We start from the raw sequence: 19,791 nt of genomic DNA, 5'->3' as shown, positions 1-19,791 counted from the left end.
GATATGTTATTTCCACTGAGAATATTACCCTCATGAGCTTGCTTGTCATGTTTACATTGGAAATAAGTAACAGAAACATGCATGCTCTCTCCTTTGCTTTTGCTTTTTTTGTACCTCATCCTACGGCTCTTTATCAAGAGAGTGGGAGTGACCTGGCAGAAAATCAACATGACAAATGCAACCGCCCGCCTCTCAGTCCCCGGGAGCCCTTAGCCATCATCCTACCTGGGCAATGCACCTGTTTCCCCCCACCTCCCCCAACGGTGTATCACTCTTTGAGGAATGGCTTAGAGGGTCTGACATGTAGCTGTGGCAAGGGCTCTCGGCACTGCATATTTACTGACTCTGGCCCAACTAGCTGAAGTAAGTCCCTGCTCATTTATCAGCCAATTCAGGTCTCAGCTGCAGTTTTCAACTTTGATCAGAGCTGAAGCCCATATCGTCATAACATCACATGTGAGCCTGGGTCTGGGAAGACCCAGAAGAAGCACAGAGGGGACACGGAGCAAGGCTGGGCCACCTGCTCCCCCCATTAGGATGGGAGGAAAGGGCACAGCTGATTGGCTTAGGGAGAACGGTCTATGCAGGGGAGATGGGCCAGGGAAGATTGGAGAGGGGCTTCGGGGGACTAGAATTCCACCCCTACCTTACTGCCACTGACTTGGCACTTCAAGGAGAATAAGAACCCAGTCCCCAAGGACTTAGAGTCAAGGTGGGGGGGGGGCGGTCTCAGACACACAGAGACACAGCTAATTCTAATATATGTCAGGCCAATGGAGGCACAGATGAGGAAACAATCAAGAACCCCAGGAATATAAAGAGAGGAAACCAAGAAACATCAGAAGAATAGTCCGCAAGGAGAGCCTGCTTGCGAAATCAACCAGAAAAGGGAAAGTTACGGAAGAAAAAAACGTTTCCAGGACCTTTTCTCCCTCCATTCAAATCCATTTATTGGGCACCAACTAATACAAGCATTTACTAAGCCCCTACTACTTGCAAGGCACACAAATAAAAAAGGTATAGTTTCTGCCCTTCAGGACTTTAAGACAGGGACACAAACAACAGTGGAAAAGAATTTGTCATAAGTTATTTGCTCATGCAAAGCACCAGGGGAGTGTGGAGGCCAGAGGAGTCCTGTTTGGGACAATCTGGAGGGTTTCCCAGAGAAGTTGCCGTCTGCAATGAGCCTCCAGGAATGAGTGGGGTTTCAACAGGCTGGGATGGGAGGTAAGTTTGGGCCGAAGTCTTGGGAGCCTCGGGAGGTCACAAAGGCACATACGGAGCTTCCTTCCCTTTACTGGGGTTCTGAAGGAGGGAGTCTCACGCCCTGCAGGCGTCGCATCCAGAACACACAGCCTCGCTCTCTTAGCACGAGGGGTATTTTGAGGGGTATTTTGCGCTGTGGCCTCTGTGCCGACAAGGAGGGCATCAGCAGTCAGCGGTGACTGGGGCAGTTATCAGACCAGGAACCCGGGAGAGTCAGGGTGAGGAGAGAGCGGCCCTGCCCCATCGGCTTGCTCAACTCCCCGCCCGGGCTCAGCACTTCCTCTTCAGCCTCCTGGGGGGCACCTCCCCACGTGCTCCTAAGATGCTGTGCAACCTTGGGCAAGCTACTTAACTGCTCTCTACCTCAAACGACTCCTCTGTAAATGGGGCAAAAAAGTATCTCATGGGGTTCTGCTGAAGATGAAACAGGTGGTGCTCCCAGAGCGAGTGCTCACAAAGCGTCATTCTTACTAGCTATTATTTTCTTACTAAGTGACCTCACTCACACCTGTGCCCTCGCCATGATTTGTAAGCTGACAACCCCCGAGTCTGTATCCAAGGCCCATCTCTCTTTCCTAACAGTCAGCCCTGTAACCCAGCGGCCTTGTGGGCATCGCCCTGTAACTCTCGCCATACTGACAGGCACCTCCGGCTTTCCAGATCCATCTAAAACCGGATTCATCATCTTTCTTCAACCTTTTGTCTTTCCTCCCCGATCTGGGTGAGTAGCGTCACCATCCAGCTGTTACTCATGAGAGAACTCAGATGGTGGTCCTAGACCTGCCCTTCCTTTTCTAACCCTAAATAGACCTGATGCACCAATAAAACATCACACGGGATGAACCCCTTCCCACTCCCACTACCATCCACTTACCATTTCTCCTCTGTCCTTCCCCGCTGCCTCTGGGCTGGGTCTTCCCCTCCAACATGTCTCCCGCGCAACAGCCAACACACAGATCTAATTAGATCGCTCTCTTGGTTAAGCCCTCCCAAGGCTCTCCATGGCTGATGTCTGTACTCAAGGCCCTTTATGATCTCTACTGCTTTTCTAGCCGCATCTTCATAAATGTGGGCTTCCCCTACTTAGCACAGAGCAGGCTCTCCATAAACAGCTGGAAAGAATCAATGAATGAGTGAATGAATGAAAGAATGAATGAATCTCCCGTAGGTTCCCCATCAGAACTTTCCTGTGGCCCTTCTGAACGCTTTTTGATTCCGTAGACATGTCATCCAGGAAGACAGGCTTCTGCCCACCCTCATCCCAGTCTAGCCGGCTCCCTGCTGGCGCAGCAGCTTCCGGGCCTTCCCCAGGTCTATCTCCCCTTTCAGAGACTATTCTCTAAGAGCCCTTTTATTGCTGGTCATCCCACTAAGCTCAGAGTTCCCTGAAGTCCAGAATTATGCATGCTTATCTAGAAGTCCCTGCAATAAAGGCTAGGCATTGCCTGGCCTAAAGTAGGCATTCCATTAATGATTTATTAACCCAGCAGTGAATGGATCAAATGTCAATTGTGTCGTATAAACAATACCAGCAAAGGGAGAAATCAGTGTGGCATCTCTTTTGCTTTCCTTTTGGCTTTATTTCCATAGACCCTTCCAGTGCATGCCACATTCTGTCTCAGGAGAATAGAATGGACCTTCGTTTCCTCCCCTCCCATTTCTGCCAGACTCAGTTCCTGCTGCTGTACTGACAGACTCTTGGAAGGTTCACCTTTCCCTCGAATTTCTCATGGTGATTAAGAACAATCATTGCCCCTGAACAGTCTAGTTCAGTGCAGAGAAAGCCAACCAACATTCACCAGTGGACTTTAAACACTGACAGGTTAGACAGCCAAGAGAAGTTCATTAAGCGTGTGGGGCAATAAAAAGTGCAGGGGAAAATAGAGGCAGAACAACTCCCCGGGGCATTGCAAGAGCAGGCCTTTGTGATGAAACATTCCTCAAGGAATCTGGGGAAATTACATTATAAAACTGCAACAGACGGCAGGCTAGAGTAACAAGCTCCGTTAGAGCATCATGGCCACACAGCACCACTCCTGGGGGGGGAAGCACACCTCACAGCCCCTGGTCTGGCCGGCTGTCCACACGCACCCCAACCCCCTTGAATGTTGCTGGAAAGATGGCTTTTATCCCCACCGCACAGGCATTCGAGGGCTTGAGAAATTGTGGAAGCACATTTCCCTACTCTAAGTTTGCACTTGAAAACTGGTCCAAAGGCATCAGGTACATTTTGACATTTTTTGTTTGTTTTTCTAAAGGAGCCAGGGGTCTACAAAATAACTGGTCACTATGCCATGAATAACTCTGAAATAAAAGGGATTGTTTCCCCACACGGGACCAGCTGTAAAGCTGCATCTTTGAAAATGCAGAGTAAAAGCGCTGTAGGAACCAGGAGAAACCTGGAGTATTTCAGAATATCCGTGAGCCAGAGACGCACCAGGGTGTACACTCTGAGTGTGGTGCCTGTCTTATGTACACATTGTCCAAAGCAGGCCATTTTTGAGAGCAAACAGAGGAGGTGCTAACCGGTCCTGCCCAGGCAAACGAGCAAGCGTGCTCCCCAGGGCTCTGAGTGGTTCTCTGTGAAATAAGCCCTCAGGTGGAAGACAAAGTGTACCTAGATTATAAAAGCCAAAATGTACTTTTTTAAAAAGGAGGTCTCTCTGGACTGAGTTCTTTGACTCTTCCCTGATGTGGTTTCAACCCAAATTACATAGGCATTTCTTATCAGCAAAAGCAGACAATAAAATATGGGAAGAACTGTAAGAGAAATGGGCCAGGGCTCTTGTGAAATTCTTTCGCCACACCAGCGGGCTTCTGCAAACGGGAAAACATCTAGCAAGAGGTGCACAAGCTAGTTAGAGATGCAGCCAGATGATCCCAAGGTAACTGTCAGCTGGCACTCATCAGCATTTCTCCCCTTTAAAAATAAGCCATAAAAGTGAAAGCGAAGCCTTGCCTCGCGCATCCAAGTGCTTCTGCATGGCAAGAATAATCCGGTGATGTTGAAAAAGAGGTGACAATCGGATACAGAAAATGCGTGCTGGTGACTTCAAAGCTTCCTGCAGAACTTCAGAACCGACAGACTGATTCCACGGCGCGCTGCCCTTGTCTGTTTCTTCAAGGGCAGGTAATTTAAGACAAGCTTTCTTCCAGTCCAGCCCCACCCCAAAATAAAAGCACCCTAAAAATCTGAAATCAAGGTGACCACGAGCTTTAAAAACGGAGGGGGATTGTCTTGCAACATTTTCTTCTGTTAGCTAGTACATTTCTTACTCCTGGATCTTGAATCCTTTCCTCAAATAAAAAATAAAAATAAATAGACCTGAGTCGTCTTGAGCCATACTTCATGCAAATCTAAAGGAGAGGGGGGGTCCCCAGCATCTCACACCTCTCACTTAGTCCCCTTATCTCATGACGAAGATGCTGGGGGCAGAGCCTAATGTGGTTAATGAGGAAAGTACTGTGGAGATGTTCACGGGAGGGAAGGAGAGCTGTTTCGCTCCTCCGCAGCACGGTCACTGCCAGGCTGTGAGCTGGACAGTGGGCTTCCAGCGAGCCTGCGGGGTGCATGTAGCATACAGTGAGCCAGTCCCCCTTCTGGGCTCAGCACACCTGCTGAGGGGTCTTGAGAAAGTCCTGCGTCCCCCTGAGAGCAGGCTCTGACTCTGCTGCTCCTTAGCTGCAGACACCATGCAGAAAGCAGGCAGCTGAGAGCTCAGCCCCTCCAAGCTCCCCTGTGTAATACATGTCCTTTGCATAGACCCTGGGAAAGAAATAGAACTTCCTTGAACTGTTTTCCATTGACTGGCCCCATCAATCCTCCACAATGTTGCCTCCACCACGTCCCCTTCCCCAAGCATGTTTCACATTTTGACAGAGCAAAACCTATTACTGTGACCCAGGGTAAAATTTCATTAACCCAGAATTGGCTGATTTGAAATCATTCGTGCTGGGCTGAGGTTTAACTTTGCCCAGCAATCCTCTTCTTCTTTCACACAGCAATTTAAATTTATAAACAGTATTTGGGGGGAAAGTGTCAAAATGCATCAGGGAAGACGTTGTTTCAGCACACGGGAAGCACTCACTCACAAAATAATTGTTACAGGAAATAAGTCATAGTTAAATATTCACTATTGCGGCTCCCTGAAGACTCTGAAAGGCCACGTTTCTGTCTTAGCTGTGCTACTGTAACTCTTTCAAAAGTCTAAAATTCTGACTGCTTGCTCCCTGAATTATTGCAAATGAATGTCATCTCGTTTAATCTGAAACAAAAGGGGTCCGGTGTCTAGTAAACACTAACAACTGAATTTTACAGTGTTTGATACAAGTCTCCCGGCAGGAGGTGGTATTGATGGAGCTGCTTTTTATAGTTAGAAGTGAAGATCCACACATTTCCAGTTGCTCCCCAACTTAGCACTGTCTTTGTGCCCAATCTCATGCCCTGTGCCCTACAGAGGAAGTGAATCTAATTGCGGAGGCAAGACTAGAGAATAACTGGATCCCAAATTCTGTGATGCTAAACCCAAGCAAAACAGAAAACCTTAGCAAGGCAAGAGACTAAGCGGAATATACACGAATCAGGGACATTGCATGTGCTGGGAGAGCCCTTCCACACCACTTCCAGTCACCTGCGCGGTCTGCAAAACTCAGCTCAACAACTCCTCCATGGGCCCCTCTGGGGATCCTGGCCCTTTCATTCTAATGACCGCGTCAGGGTGCCTGCCATTTGCACTGCCCTGTGCACGTCACCGTGTGCCTCATCATCTTTCTCCACCACTAGCAGTGGACCAAGCCTGTGTCTCTGGGAGTCAGCGCCTTGCCAGGGACTAGGCACAAATTCAACTCTCAATAGTGCTTCAATGAATAAGTGAATGAGTGAATGAAAGCACTTTTTTCTGTACATTCCTCTTTATGGAAACTTCCTGGCTCTCAGAAATTAAGTAGTAAATCAGGGCTGCCACATTTTTGCCCAGCAGTCCTCCTGCGTCAGTTTTTGCAGCCCCGTTGGAGTGTAGATATCATTTTTTAATGTCAGCTTTACCAGGCAGTTGCAAAGGTGCTATTACTCCCCCAGAATGGAAAGTCCCTCAGCTGAGTGGACAAGGAAACTTCCGGTTTCTGTGACCCACATTTGCAATTTCTCAGGCATCTTCACATCGTGCCAGGCTGGGCCCCATATTCAGTTGGCCTCTTTCCACTGCCACCTCGTCTTCAAGCATCTGTAATCACCTCGTGGCAACAACATCTCATATGTGATACTGCCTGTTCATAGCAATGAGCTTATCTTCTGGAAAGAGGGATTCCAATACCGTCAATAAACCAAGCAGCGGAACAAAATCCTGATATTCTCAAGGTGGGCTTACGTCAAGACCCTCTTAAAAACAGCATGGATTATTTAGCCCATGAATGCAAGCAATGCGTGACTACATAAGGAAAGGATTTCTAGCTGCCTTCTTTTCATATATATTTTAGTGTTTCCACTTATCTGAAACAAGCAGTCACCTGGACTTAATTACTTTGTGACCTCAGTTTTTCTATTGTTACCCTCCCCGATACATTGTTGCCAAAGAACGTGTACCCTGACTCCAAAATGTTATTTTAATTGTAAACGAATCAGTCTTTAACCTTTCGTAACTTCATGTGGTTGCTTCCAAAGTTTGAACCGCCCATTAACCTTGACCAGGTTCTAACTTTCGGGATTCTGATTCAACTTGATTCTAACCGGCACTTCAATTTTTAAAATGTCCTCTAAAACCCCTTGCCCTGCCAACACATGGTCACATTCCATAACTAGACTGGGGAGCTCGGGCAGCCCGTGCCTGGCTCTGTCCCCATGGGCCAGGACCTGTCCCTGGTGCTGCCGCCAGGGAGAAGGGGCCTGTCTGCCCTCCCCTACTTCCCTGTCCTGAGGGAGCCAAAAGCAGAAGTGCAAATGACACGGTGTCCACCTGACACCTAGGGCAACCACTGACTTCATGGTCATCGAATCTGGCTTGGATTCTGGCTTTCCTGCTTACTAGCTCTGTGCACCTTCACACGTTTTGTCACCTTTCTGTGCCTAGGTTACTTAGATATAAAAGAGTAACAGTGGGGCTTCCCTGGTGTCGCAGTGGTTGAGAATCTGCCTGCTAATGCAGGGGACACAGGTTCGAGCCCTTGTCTGGGAAGATCCCACATGCCACGGAGCAACTGAGCCCGTGCGCCACAACTACTGAGCCTGCGCGTCTGGAGCCTGTGCTCCGCAACAAGAAAGGCCACGATAGTGAGAGACCCATGCACCACGATGAAGAGTGGCCCCCGCTCTCCGCAACTAGAGAAAGCCCTCGCACAGAAACGAAGACCCAACACAGCCCAAAATAAATAAATAAATAAATTTTAAAAAGAGTAATAGTAACATTACCTACCGCACAGGGGGTCATGAAGATTCATTGTGATGCTATGATTAAGGCATCCAAGCCTGGCACACAATAAACACTCAGTTAAATGTACACTGTATCTATCGACTCTCTGTTTACCTGCCTCTATATATCTGTATCTATCTGTATTTTTTTGCTTTCATTGACTATCAGCTTTTTGGGAGCAGGTACCATTCCTGATTCATCTTTGCACCCATCAGAGAAGGCAGTCACTAAGTGCCAACTGATTTAACTTGTTAAATTTACACTCTGACCCAACTTTCTATCAAGTTAAAAATATGTTAATTACTAGAAGACACTGCTAAACAAAAATGCGGACTTCTCTTTTCTCTTTCCGTATCAGGCTTCCAGGATTTTGTAACCCTCTGTACATCATCTTACTTCTTACAGCAACTGCAACCCAGAGAAGCAAGAGGCTCGGGGACTAGCCTGGCAGAGAGCTGCCATATAATATAATGCATGTCATGCCACGTGCATGCCGGCTGTCAGTGTGCACACAGTGCACACACAGGCACGCACACACGTGCCCACACACGGAGGAGGGGGCGGCCAAAGTGAACTGTTGAATTATAATTATACGTGCATCTAATTTTGTGAGTGCTTCACACAGTATCACCCACAGGCTACACTGTGCCCGGAAAGACCAATGACATGTTTTTTTGGGCAACATGGAAGCAGAGGGTAGTTATCTATATGCTTCAGGTCAAAAATACATTTTGCCCTATACACAGAGACAGTTGACGTCAAGGTGAATTTCTTGGTTTGAAATAGCTAGGTAATTGAAGCGTCTATTTTCCACCATATATGAAAGATACACTTTAAAGGAACCTTCAGCACTGAATCATTTTCAGCAAAATGTCTATGAGAGTTGACTGTGCGTCAGGTGCTGGGAAAGGTGTAGATGCCACAAAGAAGTCCCCATCTTATGGGGGGAGGAGGGGGCATGAAAAGGACAGCAAAGTGAATCTGGCGTATTGATGCTGCGATGGAAGCTTGTACGGTGGAGGCCACAGGCAGGGAATGGTTAATTTCAGTTTACAAGTGAGCTCTACGAATGGGGCCCAGTTTAAAAAGTAAATCAAGTCAAAATTCACGTTTATTCAAGATCACACTTGGAATGGTGTCCAAACGTTCCCAACAAAGACAGTTCATGAAAAACGATGAGAAAATGTGCCCCGATCACCCCTCTTCTGTTGCTATAATCGTTGATTAGGGGCAGTAGCCCCAGAGGCACATGTTGGGCCCAGAAAGTGAAATCCCTTGTCTCTCTCCCATTTGTCACAGGAGGGTGTAGTCTACGGGGACAGAAAGACTCCTACAGCAGGAAATCTCCCCAACCAGAAGCCAGTGCCTCCAGCAGCATGAGGGAGGAGTTGGGCCTCTCCTGGACCCCAGGCTTCTCAGTCCAGCCTGCCTGCCCAGGTGAGCTTTCCCATCCAATCAGCAAACACCCCTGGGCGCTGTGCGTACAAAGCATTGGGCTTCACGTGGAGACAAGCGGAGTGAAAACACCCCACCCCCGATGGTGCGATCACTCAAGTCTCCATGTTGAGTTTAAGTAACAAAGGCAGGCAAACCACAGGGGTAAAGATGAAATTTAAAAATCCATAGATTGGGCTCTTCCTCTTGTTCTGCCCCTTTTCCCAGACCAGTAAAGTGTTGGAGGTTTTTTGTTTGTTGGTTTGTTTTTGGTTTTGTTTGAGCTCTCTGGAGGTCATGGGCGTCATGATCCTTTGTGCCTGAGCCGTATAAGTGCCTCGGCCTCCACTCAGGAAGCACCCCCTTCCCCAGAGTCCCTTCAACAAGGCTCTCCCCTAGAGAGTGCAGTTGGGTCGGCTTCCAGGGCCTCTTCTTTCCCAAGCCCAACTGGAGCCCTGGCCTAAGCCACAGGACCTCTGGTTGGAATTCCTCCCGCAGCTTGTTTTCCTGGTATCTGCTCCGAGCACCCTCCGCCCCTCGGCTACCCAAGTCATCGCCTGTTACCGGCCAACTTCAATCTCTGAACGGATCATCTTCTACCCCATGGCTCGCTGTACAATTAGCCTCCCCCCAGTTGCACAACCTACAAAAGATTGTTTTTGTCTGGAGCTTTTTAAAAAGCAGATTCCTCAGGAGCTATTCTAGATAAACATACGTCACCCTTATACATAACCAGAACTTTGGGAGGGGGTTGTGCATTGTTCCGTGTGGTAAACATGTCCTTCTCCCACCAGTCGACAGCGCCCATCAGCCCCCCAGCCCCATCAAGTGTGTCCTGGTGCCTGCAATGCTATTCATGCCTTTGAGTTAGAACTTATAGTGACGACTGGGAAACTGAATTCGTGTCCGCTGTGTTCACCTGGGGGCAACGTTAGTGATCAGCCCAGTTGCCAACAGTTAGTGATGGGCAGGACCCAGTCAGACCGAGGAGCAAAGGAGGCCAGAGGGACCCCAGGGCCGGGCGTTGCCATAGGATCAAAGAGGGAGGGGCGCTGAACGAGCAGCCCGAGGACCCCTGCATCTGCATCAGAGCCTCCCGGCATGATTGCAAAGTAGACAGCATGTGACACCCCTCCCTCTGACATGCTTAATCCATTTGGAAGGCACCTTCCTTGAAAATCACAGTTCATGATTTATTGTCTCTGCAATGCCTTTTCCCTCCAATTTTACAGAAGTTACCGTTCGTCATCTCATCAATAAACTTTAAGTGGATAAGAGTAGGTTTTTAAGAATTTCTTAGAACAAGGTCATATTTTCACGTTTAATGGTGGTGTCCACAAAGCCTACCTCACCCCCCTTTTCAGGTATTCACTCTGCGGAAACCATGTCTTTTCCCAGTCAAGAGGTCATAATGCATTTCTAGAAACAGGGGGCCCAGCTGGAGCACAAGCAAAGTCTGCGGCTGTAACTGACACATCTGGGCAGGGCCGGCAAGAGGTGAGGTGGACTTTCCAGGGCTCCATGTGCATCAGAAACCAGGGTGACTCATCCAAAGTCTAGAGAAGGCCAGGAACCCGGCTGCATCAGATCACAGGGGTGACCATCCAAAGCACTAGACAGGCCTGGCCTCGTGTTTATCCTCCAGGAGTCCTCGGGTGCTCCCTGGATCGCAGGAGTTGGTGGTGTACCAGAGAGGAAGACTTTTGGCTGAAAGTGACAGCAAACCTGACCACAGTGGCTTAAACAAATCAGGCGCTCACTTTTCTGGTTCAGTGGCCCCATTCTGAGACTGCCGTGGCGACCCGGTCATGGGCTGCACTTGGTGAGAACGGTCCCACCTACCATGTCTGCGTGTGCTCCATCAGAAAGAAAAAGGAAGTCACCCTGCAGCACAAGTTTTCAGGAACTCTAAGCGAACCCTGCTTCCTCTCATCCCTTTGGCTGGCACTAGACCCGGTGGCCGCCCCCTGCTGAGAGGTAACAAATATCAAGGGGATCGCACATGGGGTTTGGGACCGTGAGCCTGTGGTATCTGCCGCTAAGGGGAGTCCTACGACACGGGGTTCAGTTTTAGCGTAAACGGCAAGACCACAGCCCCGACCTGGAAAGCAGCTTCCCCCGACGCCTGCCAAGAGCACAGAGTGACTTGGACATACCGAGGACCACCCCACACGGTGACGGGGCCCCCTCACTGGTGTGCCCCTCCCCCTACAGCAATGGGCTGCCCCAGAGAGCCATCATGAAGCCCGGAAGAAGCTCTGTGGCACGCAAAGATCACCCCAAGGAGCTGGGGCAGGAAAGGAGGAAAGAAGAGAGATGCTGCAGGGAAAAGAACAGGGACCGCCCCGTATCCCTAAGGGGCCCTCAGTTCTGCAGGGAATGACTGGGGGAGGCGGGGTGCAGAGGTCCTGCTGTAGCATGAAACCACATTGGGACCTTGGGGCTCTGGGGCCTCAGGAAGCACAGTGACCTTCAGCAACTAGAATCTACTAGCTGTGTGACTGAATAAATAAAAGACCAAATGACCATTTGCTGGGCATGAATTCAGAATTCATTTGTAAACACAGGTCTTTTTTTCAGATGAAGAGGGAAACTAGAACTTTATCAAGTCTAAGGTATGCCAGATTCTTTGCGCAGATTGTTTTACTGAATCCTTATAACAACCCTATACATAGGCATTATTTTCATTTACCAATAAGAAAACAGGCTCAAAGATCTTGAATCAAAGTCTAAGGTCACTCAGCTAAAAAGGGAAAGAGCCAACTAAAACCCAAACACGACCCAAATCCAAAGTTCATCTTCAACATTACACGTGTTCAGATGACTCTAATTTTATCTGGAGAATGGTTTTTATTATTCATAATACCCCACTTGTATCTAAGGAGATTTGAAACAGCTACCTCTGTAAAAACCCTCTATAAAAACGTAGCTGAACAACCCACCCCTCACTTTCAAAGACAACAAAAATGTTGGGATTTTCCCCAAATGTATTAGAAGATGAGAAGTCCAAGAAGGACCCAGAATCCCCAACTCCTCTGACAATACTCCATCTAAGCCAGGGCTGTCACCTCTGCTACTGAATCAATGGCCTTTTCAACTCAGGGCCAGGATTGGGTACAGCAAGTGAGGCACCATGGAAGAAGGAGCCGGAATCTCGGTCATCAAGATACATGATTTTTAAGGCAATAACTTTAAAAATAAAAATTAACCCCAAAATCCATCATGAACAAAATATCCAAACATTTAAACAAAGGCAGGCTGTTATGTGTTAGATTCTGTGGTTTCTGAAACAGTGGTTTCTAGCGGGCCATGGTTCCCACGTCCCCAGACCCACTACTGTGGCCGGGGCAGCCTTCAGCCTCGTGAGGGTTGACGTCAGGGCACAAACAGCCTGAGGAATGAGGGGCTATCTATAGTCATTGTTTTCTGATATCAGAGCTTCTGTTTACTTGTTCTGCCTGGTTTGAAACATGGGAGGAGGTTTTGCTCAGTATATACGGGGTACCTATTCCTATTACTGCCTCAAGCCCCAGTGTGACCCCCTCCCTCCAGCTGCTCAGTGTTTCTTGCACCCAGAAAGCAGGGAGGAGACAGACAAGGATGAGGACCTCCAATGGCATTAGCCAGTTCCCAGCCTCCCGGGGTCACCGGTGCCACTTGCTCAGGGCCAGCTGGCTAATCCCGTCCACACAAATCCCACACGAGCATGTCACTGTGGCACGCTTTCCAATGCCCCTCTCCTTGGGAGACACTTTAAAACAACCCCAACAGGCTTAGAACAGTTTTATTCCCCCCAAAGATGCCAAGTGTGTAGTGGAGAGCTGCCATGAAAGATGCTACGTATCCACGGACACGCTGATAATTGAGTTTGACAATAATGGACAGGCTAGAATATATTGCACTAGGTACCTGACAGTGTAAACAGGACGAGAAGACTGTGTCTTAAAAAGATTGCAAGAGCAATTAGCGCTTCATTAATATGATATAAATGCTAATTTGTGATTAGCATTATGATATAATGCTAACCCACTGGTTTTGCCCAACCAGTGTCAGTGTTGTTTCAGAGAACACACCGCCCGGATTCCCAGGAAGGCAGGAGAGGCTTCCCCTGGGGACCCCCTTTGAAGGGGGCGCAGATCACAGGCATCACAGATGCCCTGGGATCTCTGCTCAGCCTAGACTGTGCCCGTGTTCTCAGATGAAGGGCCTCCTGTGGGAATTCCACGAAGCCCACACTGCTCTGGGTTCCGAGGGGCGCCAGGTGACTGATTTCAAAGCTGCTGGCCACAGCAGGACTCATGATGATAAAGTGTCCCGCTGAAGGGCAGGGCTGCACCGCGTGCTGGGAGGGGACAGGGCTTCCGAGAACAGCTAAGATTCTCCACCGCAAACCGGCAGCTGGTAATGACCAAAGTGATTGACTTAAATAATTGATTTATTTATACCGGTTAAAAACAAAACCAAAACCAAAACGCCATGGAGTGTTATGAGCAGTCTGAGATAAAATCGCACCATTTCGGAAGAAGAGATGCTCAGAAGCAGCCTGTGTCTGGCAACTCCCCAAGGGTGTGATCAGGGTATCACACATCAAAGGACGGTGGCAAAGGGGTTCACCCAGTAAATCATTTCATAGGATTCATTTTAAACATGGCCAATAAGAAAGATCCTCTAGAGAGTCCCACTGCCCCTTTTGTTTACCACTAGTCCCGCTGGAAGAAGGAGGAGGAAAAATGGGGAAGGGATTGCGGGGGGGGACCTGAGAAGGGGCACCTCCCTGGGTGAAAAGAATGTCCCACTGTCCTCACCTCCACCAGCAGGTACACTGACCTACAGCACACGGTTAAAGATGCTCACCCTCACACACACACACACACGCACACGTGCAGACACACAGCCCGTGCCAGCTCTGCCCCTCTTCAGGACTCTTCCTGGGTCTTCCTCAGCACGTCAGTGTTGCAAAATTATATTAAACTCATTCTAGGGACACAGGGGCAGCCATCCCTTTTCCCACAGCAGCATTTCACTTGTTCCCTGGTTGATCCACGATGCAGAAGAGGGACCCGCAAATCCAGTTGAATCCCAAAGGCGCACTGAGCACCTGGTGGGTACAGACACTGCCTCATCCCGTGGGGCAGAGACGGGATTCAGAGCAGGAGATGGACAGATCACACGCGGCCGCTCAAGGTCAGGGCATGATGGAAAAGAACCAAGTCAACAGCAGAGAGGGCTTCCTGGAGGAAGTGTGATCTGAGCTGGTCTCTTTGAAGGAGAAGACAATTTCAACAGGAATAAAGGGACAGAAGCCTTCCAGGGTGAAGGGAGGAGTGAGCAAAGACACAAAACAGGTGACTCAAGGTGGTCAGAACTCAAGTCTGGGGCCATCTTTCTTCAAACCAAAAGAAGCTGGAGTAGCAAACCGACAGACAAGGAAGCAGAGCATTTGAAATGGGAACGACCTGGAAAATGCCAGCGATGGTGTCTAGATTGACATTTCCCAGACTCAGATCCCAGGATATATTATTAACAGTTTGTGTCTTTTCTTAGAAAAAGTTAACATTTTCTGTTTTCACTGTGATCATCATCTTAAAAGAAGAGGCTGCTCTTTACATACTCCTGGTCACCTGGCGAATCTCCTAACAACCCAGCTCTGCCGCCTCTGTGTTTACGGCGATGTTGGAATGTGGAGCTCTGCTTTCACAGATGCGGGCCGACGAGACGCAAGTAATGAACTTGGGCTGAGAGAAAGACTGAATGACATCACCGAGCACTGCATGAACGACAGTTGAACTGTCGTTGAACGAGCAGTTCAAACAGAGGCCTCCAGCGGGAGGGCTGAGTCACCCCAAGCTGGGCAGTGATGGGGCCAAACTAACCAGGATCTGCCCGGCCGCCAGCACCGGGGCCCGTGTGCGTCAGCAAAGGATCAGCGCACACACTTGAACTTTAGTGGATTTCAGTTTGGTTCACACCTGATCCGGAGAACTGTTTTTGTTTTATAGAAATGTGGGAGCTACAAGCATAAAAAGGTCGACTCCTAGCTGTGTTTGTACGAACAGAACTTGTTCAAAACAACACCCGGTGACCCAGGGGTTTTTTTGGTCCTTTAAAAGGAATCACTATATTTCTGGAGTTTGAGAAACACTGCCCCAGACCAGGAGCTCCCGGAGGGACAGGGCCCTGGTCTTACCATCCTTGAATCTCTGTTTCAAGCACGCGATGTCTGGTGTGAGGTAGGGGATTTGATAGGAATTGGTTAAATCGGGGCGTGTGGCATCTGTTGAGAGGAGGGAAGGTAATTCCTTCCAGGGAAGACTGGTTCCCTGGTCTCCATTCTGTTGGCTGCAGCCGCTACCTGGCAGCCTCATGGCTCTCCTGACCACGTGCCCTCAGAGACTCCCAGAAGTGGTGCCTGAAACTTGATGGTTACCAGCTTCCCAAAGACCCAGAGGCATTCAAGGAAGCAGAACCATGTCACCTGCGGTCCCAAGAGGGGATGGATGCACCTAAAAGAAGGACACCTGGAAAGGCCCTGTCCCGAAGATCATTGTGCAACAGCTGGAGACCGGCTGACATGATGTGGTCCTAACTGTAAGGGCTCATGTTCACACAGCTCTCACTGTGTTCCAGGCTCTGCTCCCAGGACTGAGCCACAGTCACCTAGGTAGCCAGTACTGCCCTCAGGACAGGCAAGCAAGGAGAGAACCCCTGCCTAGTCCCGTGCTTTACTACCCAACACTCAGCACTGACACAGTGTAGAATATCTGTGGTCTCCTGAGAAGCGGCCCCCCAAAATCCACATCCCCATCCCCAGAACCTGCAAACCTGTTACTTTATATGGGATTTTACAGCTGTGATTAAGGTAAGGATCTTGCAGCGGGGAGGTCACCCTGCATCATCTGTGTGGGCTTTACATACCATCACTATGTCACTAGGAGAGAGGCAGAGTGAGACTTGACACGTGGGGAAGAAGAGGAAGCCACGTGACCACGGAGGCAGAGGTTGGAGTCATGTGTCCAGAAGCTAAGAAACGCCAACAGTGACCAGAAGCTGGAAGAGGCAAGAAACAGAGTCTCCCCCAGAGCCTTGTGAGGGAGAGCGGCCCTCAGACTTCAGCTGGTGATATGGATTTCAGACTCCTGCCCTCCAGAACTGACAGAGGATCAGTGTCTGTTGTTGTAGGTAACCAGGTTGGATAATTTGTTACAGCAGCAATAGGAAATGAACACATCATCATTAAACAGCCGTTCTCACAGCAACACCATTCAAGCCCCAGGGTCATGCTTCTCCACGCCTTTGACCCTATGTCTTTGAGATAAAAGGTAGCTACACCCCAAGGCCAGGAAGGTCTAAGGGCTGGGTACTGATACTGCTTTGAGGTGAAGGAAAAGATGGAGCAGTGGAAACAATGAGGGGAGAGAAAAGCCAGATTACTCTTCTTTCTCTACCCTTCCTCTCAAAGGCCTGCCTACAATAGATCCCAAAAGTGCCAACTGTACCTTTCTTGCTTCTCCCCAGGTTTCAACTCATGGTCCCAGAGGTACGCGCAACCAGTGTGGTATTTGCAACATTTGTACATGGTGACCGAGGAACACTCCGTAATATTAAATGATTCATAATACTCTTCTACTTGTATATAGGTAGATATAGACACTATTCATAAAACATGATACCAGCTCCTTACTTGGGCAACCAAATGAATATCGAATGCTAGAACTGTGAAGACTTTTATTTCTATTAAAAACCATAATGAGATTTTAATTTATTCTTCAAAAAGCAATTAAAGATTTCAGTTATATTAAAGTAATGTTGATGTTAATTGTCAAAATTATTAATTATAATCTAGATTTTGAACAGGTAAGTTTAACTGATTTGGAAGAAACACAACTCTTGGCAAACCTATGTAAAAAATAACTTTAATATCTTAAATTTTAAGTTTTTAAAATTTATACCTTAACAAAAATGTATTCAAATTTTGTAGACTTTGAAAATATTGCATTTGTATTTTAATCACTTAGATCTTCACTGGTAATAGGACATGAATTTTTGTGGAAATCTTAAGTTATCACAATATGATTAGTTATTCTGCTGAAGTTATGGCAAGAAAATTAAATTTCATGTAGAATAAACTAGGATAATTTATAAGCTACGTAGGTCTTTATCTTATTGCTCTTCCAAACATCACTGGCCCCTCAATAAAACAGGAGGTCCAACATGCAGAAGAGGCCTCACCTGGGAGCGTCCATTCAATACATGATAGTGGAGTGAGTGAATGGATGACTATCTGGATGAATGAATGAATGAATGCTGGGACATTTATAAGGTGGGTAAAGCCAGACTGTAGAGGGCCTTGACCATTGGTCAGAAGGTTTAGCCAGGATGTGAGCAGGGGAGTGATGCTATAAGAACCATGGTGGGGGCATTCACTGAGCAGTAGGATACAAATTAAGCTGGAATTAGGCAACATCAAAAATAATATAGTTAACTAAGTACTTTATATTTTCATTCTTTGACTTTTATTTTTCATTCTTTTTAGACTATGGCTATTTCATGTAAAACCATGGGTGGGAATGCCATGAACCCTTGGGTGGCGGGTGTTCAGCTTTCCGTAAGGGAGACCACTCATGGCGCTGGGGAAAGACCATGGACTTGGCGCTTCTCAGATCTGATTCAAATCCCAGCACCACCAGTTCACGTGGGATCCTGGCCTCAGTCTTAACTTCTCTGAACCTCAGTTTTTTCATCTGTGAAAGAGAGATAACATCACTTCCCCCATAAGATGGCTGTTACATTAGGATTAGCATGAAAACACACTGGTGACCAGCAAGAAGTGGGTCTCAGTGAGGGGCAGCCACTCTCATCATCAAGGAGCTAGAACCCACAGGCAGAGCGGTGTGTGCCTCCAATGCAGACCCTGGGCTCTAGACCCACCACCCCCTCCTGGGAGGGTGGGCCATGAACCAGCAGCACCGCCATTATCTGGGAGCTGGCTGGGGTATCAGCCCCTCCCCCAGGCCAACTAAATCAGAATCCGCAGGCTACTCAGCCCCCCAAGAAACCGCCATATACAGTAGAGTTTGAAAGCATCTAATGGTTCAGTGTCAGCCCCGACCACACATTCAAATAACCTGAGGCTCTTTTAAACAACCAATGCCTAAGCCCCACTGCAGACGCATTAATTCAGAATCCCTAAGAATAGGGTAGAGCCTGGGCTTTTAAAGAACCTACCCAGGCAAATGTAACCTCCAGCCAGGATCTGTATCAAAGGATATGAAGCCTTTGGGACAGAGCCTCATTATGACTTCATGGGCTCTTGGCATTTTTGCCTCCATGGGCCCTTTCCTCCATAAACTAATACGAAAAATTATATTTTGCTATGTGTTAATAAAAATGTAGATATGTTGATATTATATATTAAGACATTTTCTTCAATCTAAAGCTTCCTGTTTCAATTCTAATTCAAAAAAACAGTGTTAAAACATTTCATAGGCCCCCAAAAGTGGGCCTCAGTCACTGTCACTAATGGATAAATTGGCTCTTTTTGGGGTGTTATATAAAGGTAAAGGTTTCGACACAGTCAGTGAGGAAAGGAAGTCTCCATGGAGCCGCGAGGCTCATGGTTCAGTACGTGTGAGCTAACGGTCCACAGACACTGAGATCCTGATCCAGAGGAGAAGACAGAGAGGAAAGAAGGGAGAGAGGGAAGGAGGGAGGGAGGGAGGGAAATTTAAATAAGAATGAAATTCTAGCCAAATGGGAAATTTAAATAAGAATGAAAGTCTAACCAAGTACTAGGGACAAAGAACAAGCCTCCACAGGCTGTCCAGATATAACTGCAGCTTTTTATTTTTGAATTTTATTTTATTTATTTTTTTGTACAGCAGGTTCTTATTAGTCATCCATTTTATACACATCAGTGTATACATGTCAATCCCAATTGCCCAATTCAGCACACCACCATCCCCACCCCCCCGCAGCTTTCCCCCCTTGGTGTCCATATGTTTGTTCTCTAAATCTGTGTCTCAACCTCTGCCCTGCAAACCGGTTCATCGGTACTATTTTTCTAGGTTCCATATACATGCGTTAATATACAATATTTGTTTTTCTCTTTCTGACTTACTTCACTCTGTATGACAGTCTCTAGATCCAGCCACGTCTCAACTAATGACTCAATTTTGTTCTTTTTTATGGCTGAGTAATATTCCATTGTATATATGTACCACATCTTCTTTATCCATTTGTCTGTCGACAGGCATTTAGGTTGCTTCCATGACCTGGTTATTGTAAATAGTGCTTCAATGAACATTGGGGTGCATGTGTCTTTTTGAATTCTGGTTTTCTCTGCGTATATGCCCAGTAGTGGGATTGCTGGATCATATGGTAATTCTATTTTTAGTTTTTAAGGAACCTCCATACTGTTCTCCATAGTGGCTGTATCAATTTACATTCCCACCAACAGTGCAAGAGGGTTCCCTTTTCTCCACACCCTCTCCAGCAGTTGTTGTCTGTAGATTTTCTGATGATGCCCATTCTAACTTGTGTGAGGTGATACCTCATTGTAGTTTTGATTTGCATTTCTCTAATAATTAGTGATGTTGAGCATCCTCTCATGTGTTTGTTGGCAGTCTGTATGTCTTCTTTGGAGAAATGTCTATTTAGGTCTGGCCATTTTTGGACTGGGTTGTTTGTT

The sequence above is a fragment of the Monodon monoceros genome, unplaced genomic scaffold (assembly GCF_005190385.1).
Source record: "Monodon monoceros isolate NGI ecotype Baffin Bay Population unplaced genomic scaffold, NGI_Narwhal_1 Super_Scaffold_19, whole genome shotgun sequence".
Classification (NCBI taxonomy): Eukaryota; Metazoa; Chordata; class Mammalia; order Artiodactyla; family Monodontidae; genus Monodon; species Monodon monoceros.
Note: the sequence above shows the minus strand (reverse complement) of the source record.